The sequence below is a fragment of the Taudactylus pleione genome, unplaced genomic scaffold (genome assembly GCF_031769625.1).
Source record: "Taudactylus pleione unplaced genomic scaffold, aTauple2 ptg000121l, whole genome shotgun sequence".
In the NCBI taxonomy this organism is placed as follows: Eukaryota; Metazoa; Chordata; class Amphibia; order Anura; family Myobatrachidae; genus Taudactylus; species Taudactylus pleione.
Window position 1 is genome coordinate 18,290,216 of NW_028284523.1, and position 18,817 is coordinate 18,309,032.

Here is an 18,817-nt window from a genome sequence, read left to right on the forward strand (position 1 = left end):
GACATAATACTGGACTCTAACAATTTTGTAATTTTATTTTTTATTCATAATTTTTATCTTTTTGGTTATTTTTGCACATTGGAACACTTTTCACTGAAATCAGGAATATATCCACTAAAATCTCTTTAAAGAAAATATCTGGTACACATATAAAAGAATTACCTGTTGTATGTCTACCCCTATTTACTTCATTTATTACACTATCAGGTGCTTTTTCCTCTCCCTCACTTTCCAGATTTACTTAGCTGTCTCGTCCAAACCAGCATTTTGAGTAGGGAGCTGCCACCTCTTATACACGGAGAAGTGTATTGTCTTCTATGAACTATGTTTATGGACACATCTGAACACTAATTGGGTTATTAAAGTATCAGGAAGCGCCAGGTGCCTAGAATATTTGGTCAAACTAGGATGGGCTGTATTGTGATGGTTATTATACATAATTGATATCACTTATATTATCTTGTCACTGATTTATATATTTTTTGTTGTTGCTCATTCTAAAATAGATTAATTATGTTTAAAACATGTGGGCTAGGACCTAAAAGGTCGGATGTTTGTAGTAAAATCTTTAATGTGGAAAATGCACCATCTATAGAACCTATCAGTGATAATATGGATACAATGTTTTGGAATTTAGAAAAATGTTTAATCAGGGAGATAAAAACCTGGTGGGATATTAAAGGTTTTGAACACTATTTACAGGTTGAAAGAATTCCGAGGGGACTTAGAATCATAAAAAAACAACTTTTGGCCTCGATAATAGTAATTTCATGGAGGAATGGGATAATAACCTACATGAATGCTCCATGAAAATAAATCAATGTTATCTGATATAGAGGAACAATCAAAAAATAATGAAGTTATCATTAACAAGTGTAAAGACAGTGAGGAGTTCAAAATAAATAAAGCAGTTCTAAATAAAAAATAGAAAGAATGGAGGAGGTGGTAATCAGGAATAAGCAGAAACAATTAATAGAGATAAACAAGATTATTTAACAAACAAATAAAAAATTGGTCCAGATATGGTCCCCGCAATAGAGATACGAGTTATTCTAGGAAATATAACCCCAGAGGAATAAATAACACCCAATACAAAAGACACCCAACTTACACTATGGGTAAATCACACAGAAAAGAACATATTAGAACTACTAATAGATTTGCTGTCCTCAATAGACCAGAATCCAGTAGTGTCAGTGATTTTTTTTATCCCTAACCACTACACCATACATAAGAGGAATACACTGAAAACATGGTTACAGGGAGAACATAGAAATAGAATCACCACAAAAACGAAGGTATGCAGAAGGAAGGGAAAATGGGGAGGGAGAAAGAGAACAAAAAAGAAGGTTCATCAGGTAATAGAACCCACTAAACAAGGAGTCTTTAATTTATCCTCCCATCCCCTTTCCAAACTATAACTTAACCTATTAAGCAAAGACTTTTTCGTTTGTGCCCACACAAAAGCCCAATAGATTTCAAATGTTTCTGGACTTAAATAAATTTGTTAGGAAACTAACACTAAAGAGACATTTTGCCAAAAATGGGAATGCCATTCTAACTAAATTTGCATCAACATCCAAAGTCATCATTAAAAAACACATCCAAATTGTATCCTCTAGAGTCCAAAGGCAACCATATCAATATTTTTAACAAAATGGTTAAAAAAGATCTTATAGATACCCAAGTAACTGGTAGTATTCGAGGTAATCTCACAAACCCTGAAAAACATGCCCTCAAAACCCTCAAAGAAAATGATGCATTAGTATTTAAACCAGCAGACAAAGGAGGAGGCTTAGTGATACAAAATAGAGAAGAGTATGTTAAGGAAGCCATGAGGTTACTTAGTAACATTAATTCATACAAACCACAATGCAAGGATCCAACAGAGACATATGTAGAAGACCTTAGGAAACTTTTACTTAAAGATCTCCAGTTAGAACTACTCACCAAAGATGAATATCAGTGTCTGTTAAACAATAACCCAGTTATACCCATCTTTTACCATTTATCCAAAATACATAAACTGTTAATAGATCCACCCGGTAGGCCCATCATAGCAGGTATAGACTCTCTGACTGCTCACTGTTCAGAATATGTAGACATTTTCCTGAAAGATAAAGTACAACAACTTCCATTGTACCTAAAAGATACATCTAGTGTATTGAAACTTATGAAGAATATTCAATGGAGAGAATCATTTTTGTGGGCTACCATTGATGTCTCTTTCCTAAATACTTAAATAGAGCGCGAGAAAGGTGTTGAGAAATATTAAAACAAGACTCAGAATTAGCAGCACCACATGTCAACTTCATCTGTGATCTTATCCAATTTATATTAACACACAATTATTTTACATTTTTAGACAAATTTTATTTACAAATGTATGGAACGGTTATGGGTACAATATTTGCACCTAGTTATGCAATATCATGGTTAAATGGGAAGATTTGTACATATATAACAACAATCCTTTTAAGAATATTTATTTTTATAAATGATATATTGATGATATTTTATTGATTTGGGACGGCACAATGGAAGATTTTAACAGATTTACAGATTTCATTAATTCTAACAATTTTAATTTGAATTTTACCTCTAATGTAAATAGCCAACAAGTAGCGTTTTTAGATTTGGTCTTATCTAATAATGGTGATAAAGTGATAACTAAGAATTATATTAAACCCGTTGACACGAACAGCTATTTACATTATAAAAGCGGGCATGTAAGAAGCTGGAAAAACAATATCCCATTTTCACAGTTCTATAGAATTAAATGTAATTGTAGCACAGATCCACTTTGCAAAGAACAAATAGGACTATACGCAGAAAGATTTAGAGAACATCAATATCCTGAAAACATCATTGCTGATGCTGTCGTTAGATGTGGAAACTTAAGTAGGGATGAGTTACTGGAGAACACTAATCAAAAGAGAAAAAGGGATATGAAAAATGTATACAAGTAGCCTTCATTACGCAATACAACTGTGAAGAAAAAGGATCAGGGGTACGATTAAGAAACTCTGGAACATATTGAAAATGGACCCTTTATTAGATGAAATATTACCAGTGCAGCCTCAAATCATCTTTAAAAAATCTATAAATCTTAAAGAAATTATTGCACCATGTCTGTTATCAGCTAAACAAGTAAGGGAAAATATAGCAATAAAATGTGTGGGTGCATTTAAATGTGGTCACTGCATTGTATGCAAATATCTCCACCCCAATAGGAAAGTATTTTTTAATCATGATAATTCAAAGGAATATCATATGAAACACTTTGTGAATTGCAATACTACCTCAGCGATTTATGTTATAGAATGTCCCTGTTGACTTCAATATGCAGGGAAAAACAAACATCCACTTAAACTTTGGATACAGGCACATATTAGATACATCAAAAACAAGTTGTCAACCCACTCAGTTTCCATACATTTTTTTATGAATCATAATTCCTCAGTAGATAATATGACATTCAGGGCTATTGAACATGTTACCCCGGGTAACATGTTCAATAGCCCTGAATGTCATATTATCTAAAAATTTATCCCAAAGAGAAATGTACTGGATTTACGAACTTATCACACTATCTCCACATGGTCTGAATGAAAGCTATGAGATTGCTCCACTTCTATAAAGAAACAGTCAAATTATCTACTCATATGAGATATACCATCAAGATACCTAAGGCCATAACATACTGAAAGTGCCCAATCTTGTTCGATCTTGGAAGCTATACTGTGTTGGGCCTGGTCAGTACTGGGATGGAAGACCACCCGAGAACACCAGGAGCAGTAGATATATCAAACAGTGATCTCATGGAAAAGACCTGATATTCTTTTAGGAGCAATCTCTTGATAAAGATCAAATAAAGATGTGTGTTATACTTGAGAATGATGGATGTGAAGAATATCCGCTTTGTTTTCCTTCTCTTTTTTATATTTTCTATATTATCAGGATTGTGTTTGTACATATATATATATATATATATATATATATTCATTCATCATGTTTTTCATGTTTTATTTGTATCTATGTTTCTATATCTTAAAGACAAAAACTAAATACTGAGAGACTTCACTACTAATAGATATAGAGTTATCTTTGGAGCTGATTAAATAGAAAATATTTTTGTCAGTTCCCAATGGCATGTTTTTGTGAATTCTAACAATAACATATTGCAATACAGGGATAATTTTATCTTTTTTGTATTTATTCATTTTTAAGCACATATATTCATGTGTTACTCTCTATGTAGATGTACTGTACATGTAAAAGGTGTTATTTTTATCTATCTTCTTTCCAATGACTAATCATTTTTATTCTCTATTTATCCACTCACTCTATTATGGACCAAAAAAACACCATGTGGGACTAAGTGAAGTTCACATAATAACTATGGACAGAGCAAATGCTATGGACACACATAGCTGAATTACTGTATCTTTTATTGAAGCTGGCTATTTCCATGATAAACATCCTTCACAACCTCTTCTGTAGCTACACATCGCTAACCAGGAAGCCACTGCCCGGAGCTTGCGGTTTACTGTACACATGATGTCTGGTTTAATGCGGTCGATGATGACGCCACTTCTGGGAATGTGGTCCACATGCGCTCCCCATTGGAGGATCCTACTGGACTGTCAATGGATGATGCCAGCAAAGATCTAGAGAGGTCTGCACTTTAAGTACTCAGCCATGTTTTCTGCGACACTGTATTGGATGAGATACAAATGGAACCTCCGGATGACCACTTCCAGTTACGGATGCTTTTGGCGCGGAATTTTCCAATTAACTTACCAATTAAGTATGATATACACTAACATAAATACTGGCCTAAGTTAGAATCTTATCTCACAACTCCTACTCCCTTTGAAGAAGGCCAGAATGAACAAAATGCATCGGGACCTCCTCCACCTACCAATATATGAACTAAAAACAAACTATCCTATTGAGGGACAGCACTTCCTAGCACTTTATGTGCCTTATTTACTCAGCTAAGTCTTATATAATATTTTATAAAAGCTAACTTTTTATCTTTATTGTATGATGTTTTCCTTGCCTATTAAATAAATATACTTGTACTGTATCCCCATTTTTTATCTTTTTTATATATCCCCCTTTTTTCCCTATTATTATAATAAACGCAGTTTTTTTCCATATAAAACATATCCCGTTTTTTTTATTATTATTATTGATTTTTTTCCACAAGAAGAGGGCAAAACATTGACTAGCCTACATAATACTGGACTCTAACAATTTTATTATTTATTTTTTATTCATCATTATCATCTTTTTGGTTATTTTTGCACATTGGAACACTTTTCACTGAAATCAGGAATATATCTACTACAACCTCTTCAAAGAAAATATCTGGTACGCATATAAAAGGATTGTATGTCTACCCCCCCATTTACTTCATTTACTACACCATCAGGTGCTTTTTCCTCTCCCTCACTTTATATATATATATATATATATATATATATATAGATAGATAGATATATATAGAGATATATATAGATATATATAGATATACACACACACTACCATTTGAAAGTTTGGGATCACTTAGGAATTTCCTTATTTTTGAAAGAAAAGCACTATATTTTTCAATGAAGATAACATTAAATGAATCAGAAATACACTCTATACATTGTTAATGTGGTAAATGACTATACTAGCTGCAAACGTCTGGTTTTCAACCACTTGCCTGGCATGGATGTAATTTACAGTCCACACCAGGCAGTTCTTTATCTGTACTGGACGTAAAATTTTGTCGAGATAGATAAACATGAGGGCTGCCACAGGAAGAGAATCTTCCTGCAGCTCCTGCTCTTAGAGGGACCTTCCGGTCCCTCTGCTTGCCAGCACAGTCTCTCCCTCTGTCTGCTGTGCTGCCAATCACTGCTGATCAGTCAGCAAAGCAGGACCCCCTACCCAGCGCCTGCAGAACTGAGCAGCTGCTGGGGAACAGTAAATTAACCCCCCCCCACGACCCTGACATACCTGGTTCCTGTATCCGGTCTCAAATTGATCATCATGATAGTCGCGATGTTTCTGATGGTGGTTCCGATGTTGTTATTGTAAAAATCGATATTTTTTAAACAAATCTTAAAATATATATATATATATATCTATATATATATATATATATATATATGTATGTATGTATATATATATATATATATATATATATAGGCCCATTTCCAGCAACCATCACTGCAGTGTTCTAATGGTACATTGTGTTTGCTAAGCACGTTAGAAGACTAATTGATGATTAGAAAGCCCTTGTGCAATTATGTTAGCACAGCTGAAAACGGGTTTGCTGTAAAACTGTCCGGAAGCTATAAAACTGGCCTTCCTTTGAGCAAGTTGAGTATCTGGAGCATCACATCTGTGGGTTCGATTATACTCTCCAAATGGCCAAAAAAAGAGAACTTTCATGTGAAACTCAACAGTCTATACTTGTTCTTAGAAATGAAGGCTATTCCATGCGAGAAGTTGCCAAGAAACTGAACATTTCCTACAATGGTGTGTACTACTCCCTTCATAGAACAACACAAACAGGCTCTAACCAGAGTAGAAAGAGAAGTGGAAGGCCCCGATGCACAACTGTGCAAGAAGACAAGTACATTAGAGTCTCTAGTTTGAGAAATAGTCACCTCACAAGTCCTCAACTGGCAGCTTCATTAAATGGTACCCGCAAAACTCCAGCGACTCCGGGATGCTGGCTTCTAGAAAAAGCCATATCTGATACTGGCCAATAAAAGGAAAAGATTAATATGGGCAAAAGAACACAGACATTAGACTGAGGTAGGTTGTAAAACAGTGTTATGGACAGATGAATTGAAGTTTGAGGTGTTTGGATCACACAGAAGAAAATTTGTGAGACACAGAACAAGTGAAAAGATGCTGTAAGAGTGCCTGACGCCATCTGTCAAGCATGGTGGAGGTAATATGATGGTCTGGGGCTGCTTTGGTGCTGGTAAAGTGGGAGATTTGTAGAAGGTAAAAGGGATTTTGAATAAGGAAGGGTATCACTCCATTTTGCAATGCCATGCCATGCCATACCCTGTGGACAGCGCTTGATTGGAGTCAATATCCTCCTCCAACAGGACAATGACCCAAAGCACACCTCCAAATTATGCAAGAACCATTTAGGGAAGAAGCAGGCAGCTAGTATTCTGTCTGTAATGGAATGGCCAGTGTAGTCACCAGATCTTTTCTCCCATAGGACTCAAAGTTGCTTTACATTCATTAGAAAACATGGTACATTGTACAAGGATATGGTGTTGCAAAAAAAAACAGTAGAAATCCACACCGAGATAATTAAAATCAACTGAAATTTAGAGAGCACAATAAGCATATTGCAGGTTTGGTGCAAACATTTTGGGAATTAACTTCTATGGGTTAAATATTCCATCCACAAAGGTACCAAATGAGGCAGCCGTTTTGGGCGCACTATGTAGGATTACCCTGGGTGGAATAAGTTACACCCAGAAAACACAAAATGGGTGTGGTTGCAGCGTCCTGATGCTAGGAGTACGGTCCCACCATAATAGTCAGGTCCATGTATTTTTCATCCCATCCTCGAGTGTACCAGGTGAGGCAGCCATGGTGGGCGCACTATGAAGGTTGCACTGCGGGAGATAAGCCATACAAGAATCCAAGGCATATATGGGAAAACTGACACATGTGGCAGTATACTATGTTATGCAAGAAAAGCCCATCAAACCAATCCAACTTGTGGGAGGTGCTTCAGGAAGCGTGGGGTGAAATTTCTTCAGATTACCTCAACAAATTAACAGCTAGAATGCCAAAGGTCTGCAATGCTGTAATTGCTGCAAAAGTAGCATTCTTTGACAAACGCAAAGTTTGAATGACAAAATTATTATTTCAAGAAAAAATTATTTCTAACCTTGCCAATGTCTTGACTAAATGTTCTATTCATTTTGCAACTAATTTGATAAATAAAAGTCAGTTTTCATGTAAAACACAAAATTGTCTGGGTGATCCCAAACTTTTGAACGGTAGTGACCTTTTTCCTAGCAGATAGTGGGACTGACGCTAGAGCTAGATGTGTTGCTGACGTCAGAGACACATGGCCTTTGGAGAGTTTTTTTCTCTCCCAGAAGCTAGTGGTGCCGCTATGCATTGTAAGTGCCAGTATGGAAGCCATGTGCTTCCGTTGTGTCCTTATATGCTGCGCCCACACAGAAGTTACAGATCCCTGTGATCCATTAGATGGGCGCAAGCGCGATAGATTTTTTTAGTAATGTAATGACCTTCTTCCCATGATTCTTGATTTTGTGGCACATGCTCATTGAAGTGGAGAAGACGCTGGATTTTCTCCAATTAAGGTAATTGGCATTATTTGGACAGGTATATAAGGGGGCTACAGTTGGCATCTAGGCATCCTCCTGAAGAAGTTCAGAATTGGCAAAGGAGCAAAAACTTTTTGTTCTAGTTTCTAGTTTTTGCTCCTTTGCAAATTCTGCCCTTTGTCTTATGTGTATAGCACAAATTTTTGGGTGCACCACCAATAATAAGTCATCAAAATAAAGGTTTTTCTAAGATAGTATATCTTAAATATAACAAACAATTTTTGCGATAGACTTGAATTTTGGTTTTCTAATTAATTTATAATCAATATTGATTTACTGTAACACACTTGTGCGGACTCTATTCCCTTTTTTTATCCTCCTGAAGAAGTCTGGCCCTTTGGTGTCTTGATGAAACGCATTGAGGCATCTCTGGTGTTGGTGGTCCATATCCTCTTGTCGATGGTCTCAACCATATAAACTGATAATTCTGTTCTTAGATGTATGTTATTTTGATTTTTTTTTAAATGTGATCTCAGATTTTATTACATATTGGTACTTCTGTTTCCATTTATACCCGCAAATCCATATGAGTGACATGGTGAATAACAGGACAAAGCCTTGAATGTCCTTTGGTATGCCTACATGCACTTTATTTTGGTTGCTGGTTACTGGTGCCAAGAGTTGCACTGAGCACTTTATATTTATATTTATGGTGAAGCACTTTTTGCACTTTTTTGAATGCTGCTTGCTAATTTGCACTTTTTTGGATATGTGGTACATTTAGATTATTCAGTGACACTTACAGTTTTGCTCTGATACACTATATATTTTATTGTTTTATTTAATGTCATGATAGATATATCTGGGATTTATGGATAGGAGTTCTCCTGATTGGATTAATTACTACAAGTCATCTTTGAAGAGTTCACACTAGATGGCGCTGATGCCTCACTACATCTGAACACGTATATATATATATATATATATATATATATATATACACACACATATATATATATATATATATATATAATTAAATGTATTCATAAGTAATATGCCACTATAAAATCTGTGCATAACCTGACTTCCAGTTCTGGCTACAGGGAGGAATCCTCTCTCTCCTCAGAGTTCCTTAGCCGACAGACTATTTACAGCTTCTCAAGGTTGCTTAGCAGCCTCCATTCAGACACAGCTTACCTATTAAACTCCTTTGGCTCTCCTTATGGATACATTTCTGGCCTCTGCTCCCGCTGCTAAAACGCAGCAGCACAGACAGGAGAAGCGCATTGTGAATTCCAACATGGTGCCAGATGCAGAGATTGAGGTGACTTCCCTGGCACCAAAGAAATCAGCAGCTGCGCTTTCTGACCTGGACCCTCTCAGGTGCACCATCAGTTAGGTGCCCTGGTCTCCTATAGTGATGTGGGGGAAGCTATCAGGTCCACTATAGATCCTTTTCTGACACAAGCAGTGTTAGACATAACTGCACAGCTCCAGCATCTTATACAGAGAGTGACTGATACTGAGCACAGAGTTGGCTTTTATCTCATAACATGGCATATATCCAGTGCTCTGTTAAGAAGCTGGAAAAAGAATACTACCAGTTTTGGAATAAGCTTGATGACCTAGAAAATAGGTCTCGTCAGAGCAATATTCGACTTGTCGGCTTGCCCAAATCCGTCTAGATTTGAATTGATTCATCTGCACCACGTTACCCATGTTATTGGGCATTGACACCAGACCAAGGGTCTCTTTATTCCATTGTATAAATTACCTGCATAAAGTGGCTTTCAGGACTAATTGTAGGAAACACCATTCCATCATGTGGAATGATCATTGCCTCTACATTCTTCAAGATTAATCCATTGAACTTATCAGAGCCCGGGAAGCTTTCTCACCTATTTGCTCACAACTGGTGCAGGAAAAGAGAAAATTTTCTCTAATCCACAGGTTCTCAAACTCGGTCCTCAGGACCCCTAACAATGCATGTTTTCCATGTCTCCTCACAGAATCACAAGTGAAATAATTAGCTGCACCTGTGGATCTTTTAAAATGTGTCAGTGAGTAATGACTACACCTGTGCACCTGCTGGGTGACCTGGAAAATGTGAACTGTGTGGGGTCCTGAGGGCCGAGTTTGAGAACCACTGCTCTAATCTATCTAGCTCGGCTCTGTGTATTTTCAATGGTGATACCTTTGCAGACTTCACTACTCCAGAGGATGCCCATGCTTTTCTTCAGGAGGAAGCCCACAAATGGTCCACAGATATCTCTGACTTGGTTTCTACCTTCCTCTTTGAATGATCCTTATCTGCAGGCATCTATGCACTTACATATGTTACTTAAGTGATGCTCACAGAGTTTCGGGTGATTTATCCGTAATATATTTGCTAGTTTGCTCTATTCATTATTTTTAAGTTCAGCCTATCTCTATACACTACCTGATGTTCCATTCTTATCATAATGTATGCTATGTTACTGACAATGCATTAAGTTTTCATGCTTCTATCATTATTTCAGATGTTTACATTATTCACTACTCGCACTAATGTGCTTACCCAGAAGTTCCATAAGGATGGTAAACTTGCCTCCCCCTAGTTTGGGGATAAATTTCACGTTAATATGTTTTTCACCCCTTACTATTTATTTACCTGTCACGTATGTCACTTACCGTATGTTTTTCCCTCCCTTACCCCTTCCCCTCTCATGATATATCTACTCTAATCGCTATACACTCAGGGCCTAATTCAGACCCGCTCGCGGATAGTGATGGGCAAGCCGTCGCTATGGGTCTCGCTACAAAGGGGGCGTGCTGTCAATGGTGAGTGACAGCATGCCCCCTGTGGTGGGCGTGCCGGAGCCGTGGTTGGCCAGATGGAGGCATTCCCATGGGAATGCCTACCGTCTGGGATCGGCCCCACTGACATCACAAGTGATGTCAATGGGAGTGCTTTCAGCTCTGATAGAGCCAAAAGCACTCCAGGGCTTGCGGCAACGAGACCCTACCACAAGGGTCTCGTTGCAAGCCCGATGGTCTTGACCATCGCAACCATCTTCCTGGCCGCTCGCTACAGCTGTGTGTGGTCACCCACAGCTATACGAGTGGCCAGGAGGCCGCTCTAAAAATGAAGAAGGACGGCCCTGATTCAGAGTGTCCGGCTCTGAATCAGGGCCTCAGTGTGCAGATACATTTTCCTCTTTTTCTATGAACTATTCAGAACCCCTTACATGGGTGACCTACTTTTTAAAATTCTCCTGGATATTAAATCACCACGAGGTGTTACTCTACCTCTCCAAACAAATTGTTGATATAGCTGTTGGTGAGGGTACACTTTTGGCCCCATGTTCTGAACCCTACTCCTCCCCCTTTTGTTGCAGGTCACATGGTTGTGACGTCAGAGGTCCTGTAGGCCACTTCATTCTAGATTTTAATATGGTTTCATCCCTCTTTTAGATAGATCCCATTATTCTTGTAGATAATCTGCTATGCCTAAATCGGGAGTCCCTTTATTTGCTTCCAGACTCCAGCTAGTAGATGTCGGAGGGCTATTCACCCCATGGAAAAGTTTTTTACATGCCTCTCAGCAGCCCATCAAACTCTGTCCAGAATCGTTTTGCTACTATTGTACGAATCTCTATTTCCTGAGGTTTCAGACAAAAACTGAACTTATCATATCCTCAGATCATGCTTTGATATGGATATCACTATGTATTATCTTAGATAGAGGTTCTTTTAGAACCTGACATTTCCCTAGTCACCTCTCCCGCGCTAAGAAATTTAAAAATAAGCTTGAAACTGCCTGGAGGAGTACAAGAATAACAATCTCACATAGGTTGTAACAGATCCTTGACTATTTTGGCAAACAGCTAAGATGGTTATTAGGGGGGCAATAACTTCTTATACGGCTGCGTATTCAAAACAATATTCTGCCTCATACTTAAAACTTCAAGTTGCCTTTACTGCAGCTTACCAGGTACTTAAAGCTTCCCCCTCCTCTGCTACCAAACATCAATATTTATTGGGAAAAAAATATTTTGAGAAGTTTATTCAGTCCATGGGAGATAAATACTAATTTGCTGTTAATTACAAAATCTGCTGAATGGCACCTGGCCACCTTTTATGTTTGCTCACTTATAACTCTGTCTGACTCTCTCTACATCAGATGCACAAATAACTGCAACTATGAAGGATTTTTACGAATCCATATACACCCATTCAGATGCTCCAACTCCACCACATATTGGCTCTATTTCTCATTATGCCCATACTTGGAATGATCTAACTTTTCCCCAAATTCCCCCTGTATTTGTACAAACTGTAACATCCCCTATAACACTAGACACAGTCCAAAGAACAATTAATTTTCTTAAAACTGATAAAGCTCTGCAACCGGATGGTATGGGGGGATACTTTTACTAACTTTTCTTGCCTAAGATTAGGGATACATTGGTAAAAGTAAAAAGCTTCCCAAGCTTGGACGAGACCAATCATTACCTGGTTCCTACAGGCCAATCTCTTTATTAAATTAAGACTATAAAAAAGATTTGTGCATAACCCCAAAATGTGCTATAATAATGGATCAATATGAACAAGATAATGAGGATATTCATTTACTAAATTAAAGGAATAATCTATTGGATGTACAGTAAATTCTAAGTGCAAGTTGACAGTCAGTTTCAATAGCGGCTTTCGATATATGGCACTAACATTGCATTTGTTGACAACTTGACACAACATCTGATATTCATTACAGCTATCTTCCTAGATTGTCTACAAAAACAAAGTAATACCATTTTTAGTTCTATTTTTACTCTTAACTGATCTTTCATATCTATATTACAAGTGTCATTAAAATACATTTGGATTGAAAATAGCAATTTACATTGTTAAAGTGTCTCACAGCTCGGAAAACTTGACATCTCAGTTCATAATATGTGACAAGTGAGATACTACTTAGAGATGTGAATATGTTTAACTATATACCACGTGATGCGTGACTGAAATCTATACTGCATTTAGAGAGGAAGAACATTGGACTTGATTTATTAATCAATATTTCCCTAGCTCTAAAAGTTTTTGCTTTGTTCAACAGAACTAGGCCATCTACCAGAATGGGGAGCTGACGAAGGCTTTATTAACATAAATAGCGCACACCTTATCCTGTTGTCAAACCTTTGTATAGACCAGTGTTGGCTAACCTTGACACTCCAACTGTTATGGAACTACATAACCCAGCATGCACTGCTACAGTTTTGCTATTAGGGCATGCTAAAACTGTGGCAGGGCATGCTGGGATATATAGTTCCACAACAGCTGGAGTGTCAAGGTTAGCCAACACTGGTATAGACCATTGATTGATGTATTCTTTATATTAAATCCACCAGCATAAAAGGGCATCACAAAATACCTGCTTATTTAAAAGGACAACTGATTTTCTGTGAAACTATGGTTTTGACACTACTGAGAAGTAACTCATCTAAAGGTGTTCGGTTTAGGAAATATTCATTAATATAATACTGTATATATAGCTCTATAAGATGTAGCTCAGATTATATACTGTGCCACACTAATAAAATAGAAACAGTCCTGTTAAAAATTGAAATCCATTGAATGAAGTTAATATCCTCACTCTTGTTTGCAATTAATATATTTACCAGACCAGTGCGGCTTCCAATCCAATATAAGCATAGTCAATAATACATAGTCCACGATCAATGTATAGCGGCCACACTCTAGTCTGTTAAGCAGCCGACTCCAAATAGGCAGTGAGAAATTAGTTGTGAGTCTATTGAGGACCGTGGTAAGAAGTGAGGATATGCAGGCTGCTTAGTATGGAAGCCTGCAGTGTTGTTATGTCTGGCTCCCAGGCTCTTCAGTCACCCACTCGTTATAGGGAGTGGGGGTATACATACTGTTAGTATGGAAGCCAGCAATGCTTTTGCTAAACCTGGCTCCCAGCTTCCTGCTTGCTCTCTAAAGCAACATGACACAATTAAATTACATTAACCATTTCAACCTTGCACAAGTTTTACATGTGTTATGAATACAAACCTTAAGGCCAGATATTCACTTTAAATACATGGTATACAAATTAGCCTATCGACATTCTCATGGTACTGAGTTTTGCAGACAAGCAATTCAAGTGGCTTCCAAATGCTCGACTATCTTTCAACCATCCCAAAAGATTTTTTTTCTTTTCTTAAGCCGTACGACGGTACGTTTACGACATCGTAATCGTACAGTCGTTTTCCTAAGGGTGTATTGCCTACACTGAACTATTGATCGTTCAGTGTAGGCACCATCAGTCATCCCCGAACATGGACAATCAGTCGTTATCGGCAGATTGACCAGCATGTTTGGGCGATGATTGATGTCGAAAACGACCAGCGGGAGAGCGCATGGCTGGTCATTTTCGACATTTACACCCCCGATGTGTGCCCTATTACAGAACGATTGCACGATTACAATGTCGTAACCATGCAGTCGCTCTGTGTAATCTGGTAGTGGATACCCGGCATTACTATTTGATTGCTATAAAAATAGTTGGCATCATTGGTGCCAGACTAGAGGCTACGGTCATAAATTTTGCCCAGTAGCAATTTCCTCCCCATCGCCATTATGGCTGTAAAGATAATGAGCCAGTAGACAAATTCAAACAGTGACAGGAAGCAGGAACCAATCCCCTTAACTACTTTATTTCTTGAAGGGGTAATTTTGAATGCCTGCTGACTAATGTACTGTAGTCATCAATTGTATTAGAGGACATAGATGGGTAGACTAAGGAGGCAGGGCCCTACTGTTTGGAGATGTGTATGTAAACATGCTACCTAAGTGTATGTATATATATATATATATATATATATATATATATATTTTATATATATATATACACTTAGGTAGCATGTTTACATACACATCTCCAAACAGTAGGGCCCTGCCTCCTTAGTCTACCCATATATATATGAACATCAATAAAAGTATCCTGCATGAGAACATAAATGGTATCAGAGTTGATGAATCAAATAATAGTGACAGAACCAACTATCTTAGAACATGTTAGAGAGAAAGTAACCTCCTATGATAAGGTAATTAATGTTGGTGGTGCTCTCCAGGGTTTAACAGCAAAATGTGCACATATCAAAACAAATACTCCTACAGAGAACCTAATACAAAGAGTCCGTAGGAGTACAAAGGAAAAAAAAATCCTATGTGGGAGCACAGACTTAAAAAACAGTATAACTATAAACAATTCAAAATAGGTAAAACTTAACTTTTATTATATTTTGAATAAAAGTCACAAGGCACCTAGGGCCTAGCAAGTATTGTCCTCTTCAATCAAACACCCTAAGGTCAAGCCATATTGTGGCAAACAGAAATATTATATAAAATATAAAAAAACTCTATGGTAGTTCATCAACACGTTTTACAAATATTGGTTGATATTAATCATATCCAAAAGATATATATACAGGCTGTTAAGACACAAGTTCCCAAATTGGTGAAAATATCAAAGCAGGTAATATAAAGCAGTCTGGCAGATTCCTGTAGTGTGTGAAAGTGGCAGGAGTAACATCGTACTTGCCAACTATCCCTGATTTTCAGGGAGACTCCCTGAAATAGGAGCAATCTCCCTGACTCCCTGAAGAGCCTAGCAATCTCCCTGATTATGTATGTAGCTGTTACAGTATTTTTAAAAAACAACATAGATATATACATTCAAATGGGATCTTTAGTATAATTTCCCTGCATTGGGTACAAGGCACAATGATCCCTATGGCCACATGCATTTTCTGAAAAGTGTGTTTTCATCAACAAGTAGATCTTGCTAACTGCTCTGGGGCTCATTTACATTTGGATGTACAGTATGTCAATTATATGACACACCTCTTAGATGTAGCAATAAACGCCCACTTGACAGCGCGCTCATCGTGTTACTTTCATAATCTCCCTGAAATGCTTTTTGAAAAGTAGGCCAGTATGAGTAACTGTATCCCTTCCACTGATTGCAACACAAAATTTGGTAATTTTTAATAATATTTTGTGTTGCAATCAGCGGACGGGATACAGTTGATATGCTACCTAATAAGGTAGTAGCTAAATTGCAATTAAGAGCTAATATGGCTAATATGCATTCTACATCGATTCCTCCAAAAAATGCATCTTACATTGATTAATTTAGTCATTTAATCAGCTACCCTCTTGTGCTTCTCCTTACTATAGTGTAATTTACTTCTTACTCACCACTAGGGCACCTAACACTTGGTTGCTTATGCTCTGTTGCTTATCTGGGTGATATGGTTGCTAATGTAGCAATATATATTATCCATGTCCTGTATTGTATTGTTCTGCAAGTCACTTGTATACAATTTGTTTTTGTACTTTGTAAGGTGCTGCGGAACACTTGTGGCGCCATATAAATAAATGATAATAATAATAATAATAATAATAATAATAATAATAATAATAAATTACAAAATAAATATACAAACTAATAATAATAAACCTTTCAAGATTGGGTAAATAGGAAATATAAACAGATCTCACAAATTCAAAATATACTAATTTACTCTGACAAAACATAAGTGCTAAAAGCTCACTAAGACATTGCAGATCCCCTAAACGTCTTTAAGGAGAAGTTTTGGCATTGGACCTAAGACCTTTCTGCTGGCAAGCAGTTTCTGGCACAATGATATGGAAAATGTTGTTTAGAATGTGTTAACTCAATGATTACATGTTTTATGTAGCTGCATGCACATATGCAGACCATAGAATGATATTCTATAATCATGTTTCACACAATTGCAACCTTTAATTAAAATCTAGTAAGACTATAGAAGCACTCATTAATAGTGATTGCTATCACGAATAGTAATTCTTACCTTCCTATGCTGTTTTGACTTGTGCTTTATTTCCACAAACAGATGGCAGGAAATGCATGTATTGTGGTGTGTGAATTGGATTTCACACACTGACTGTGTAAAATTGAATTTTAATCACTTGCCTGCAGATTGACAAATCTACCTGCACATCCCTTGTCTATCAGTGTAGCACGTGTCACCTGATCTAAGCAAATGATGAAAGTATTGTGCTATGACTACAGTTAAATTATGTTTTACTGAAAAACAAGAGGTGGATTTGTCTGAGAAAGCTAATGGATTGGCTCAGAATAAATGGTAAATGGAGAGGTTAAAATACTTTCAGTAACAAAGCCAAATAGCTAAAAAGGAATGTCACAATACTGTTGTATTAAAGCAAATATGTGGATATCAGAGTTTCTTGCAGTGTAAAAGGCAGTCTTTGGAAGTATAACTGCACCAGTGATTATGATTAAGATCCCTGAATGGATCGAAATGTCGATCTTCTGTCACCTTCCCTTATAAAGTAAATACTGCGTTTTTGTCAACAAATCTGGTAAGTGCCTGTCTTAATTTCTGACACACACACATATACATATATATCAGTGACGTGCGGTGAGGTAAATGGCTCGGGAGGCACTGGCTAGTATCAGAGCCAGATTTACAGAAACATATATGAAGCCAAGGGGTAAATGTGGGCATTATACAAAGGTGCAGCAGTATATAGTGCTGGAAATTTGGTCTGTTTTGATCAGAGATGTGAGGAAAAGGTAGACAGGGGAGGCAGTGCCTCACCTGCCATACACTGTTTACTCCAGAGTTTTGACTATAAAAATGATTAGAATAATATAAAGAAGATATTTATAAAACTTTTTCTTATAATTTTTATAGTCAAAACTCTGGAGTATATTTAAGTACAACAAGAAAGGCTCTGCCTAACCTGACCGCATTCCACTGATATATACAGTATACACATACATAAAAATAAAGGTCCAGACTGACTGAAGCTGGGTACACACCTATACAATCATTGGGCCGTTCATCCAATATCGAGAGAACGGCCGTTGATTTGTATAGTTGTGTTAGCCGATAAACGGCTTTTAATGCTCCTGCAACGGTCAGATCGGGAGGTCGCATCTTATGTACAGTTTAATATTTATTGGTTCGACCTCCCGATCCCATAGAAGCCCGTACAGACTGTGCTATGTTTGTACGGTATGTACGCAGCTGACAGGGGGTCACACTGGGGATAGACTGCATGGCTGATCGGGACAGTTTTACCCGATCAGCCTGCAATTGAGAAAGTGTGTACCCAGCTTTACTCTCTAATGCCCAGCCTAAACCCCCTGATCTAGAAACATGTATATGTCTTCCATGATGTAGGGATCGACTGAGCAGAGTTTTTTTAAATTTGACTCCTAAGGGAGTGAAAAAGGCTAAAATGTTTCTTGCTCTATGCAATGTCCTGACTCACTGACTGATGCCCAGTCCAAACCCTTTGACCTAGAAACAAAATTCAGGGAGAAAATTCTGTCCATGACATAAGCACCCACTAAGCAGGGATTTTTTTTTTTATTTGACCCCTTAAGGGGGTAAAAAGTGGTAAAATGTTTCCTCTCGACCAAGGTGATT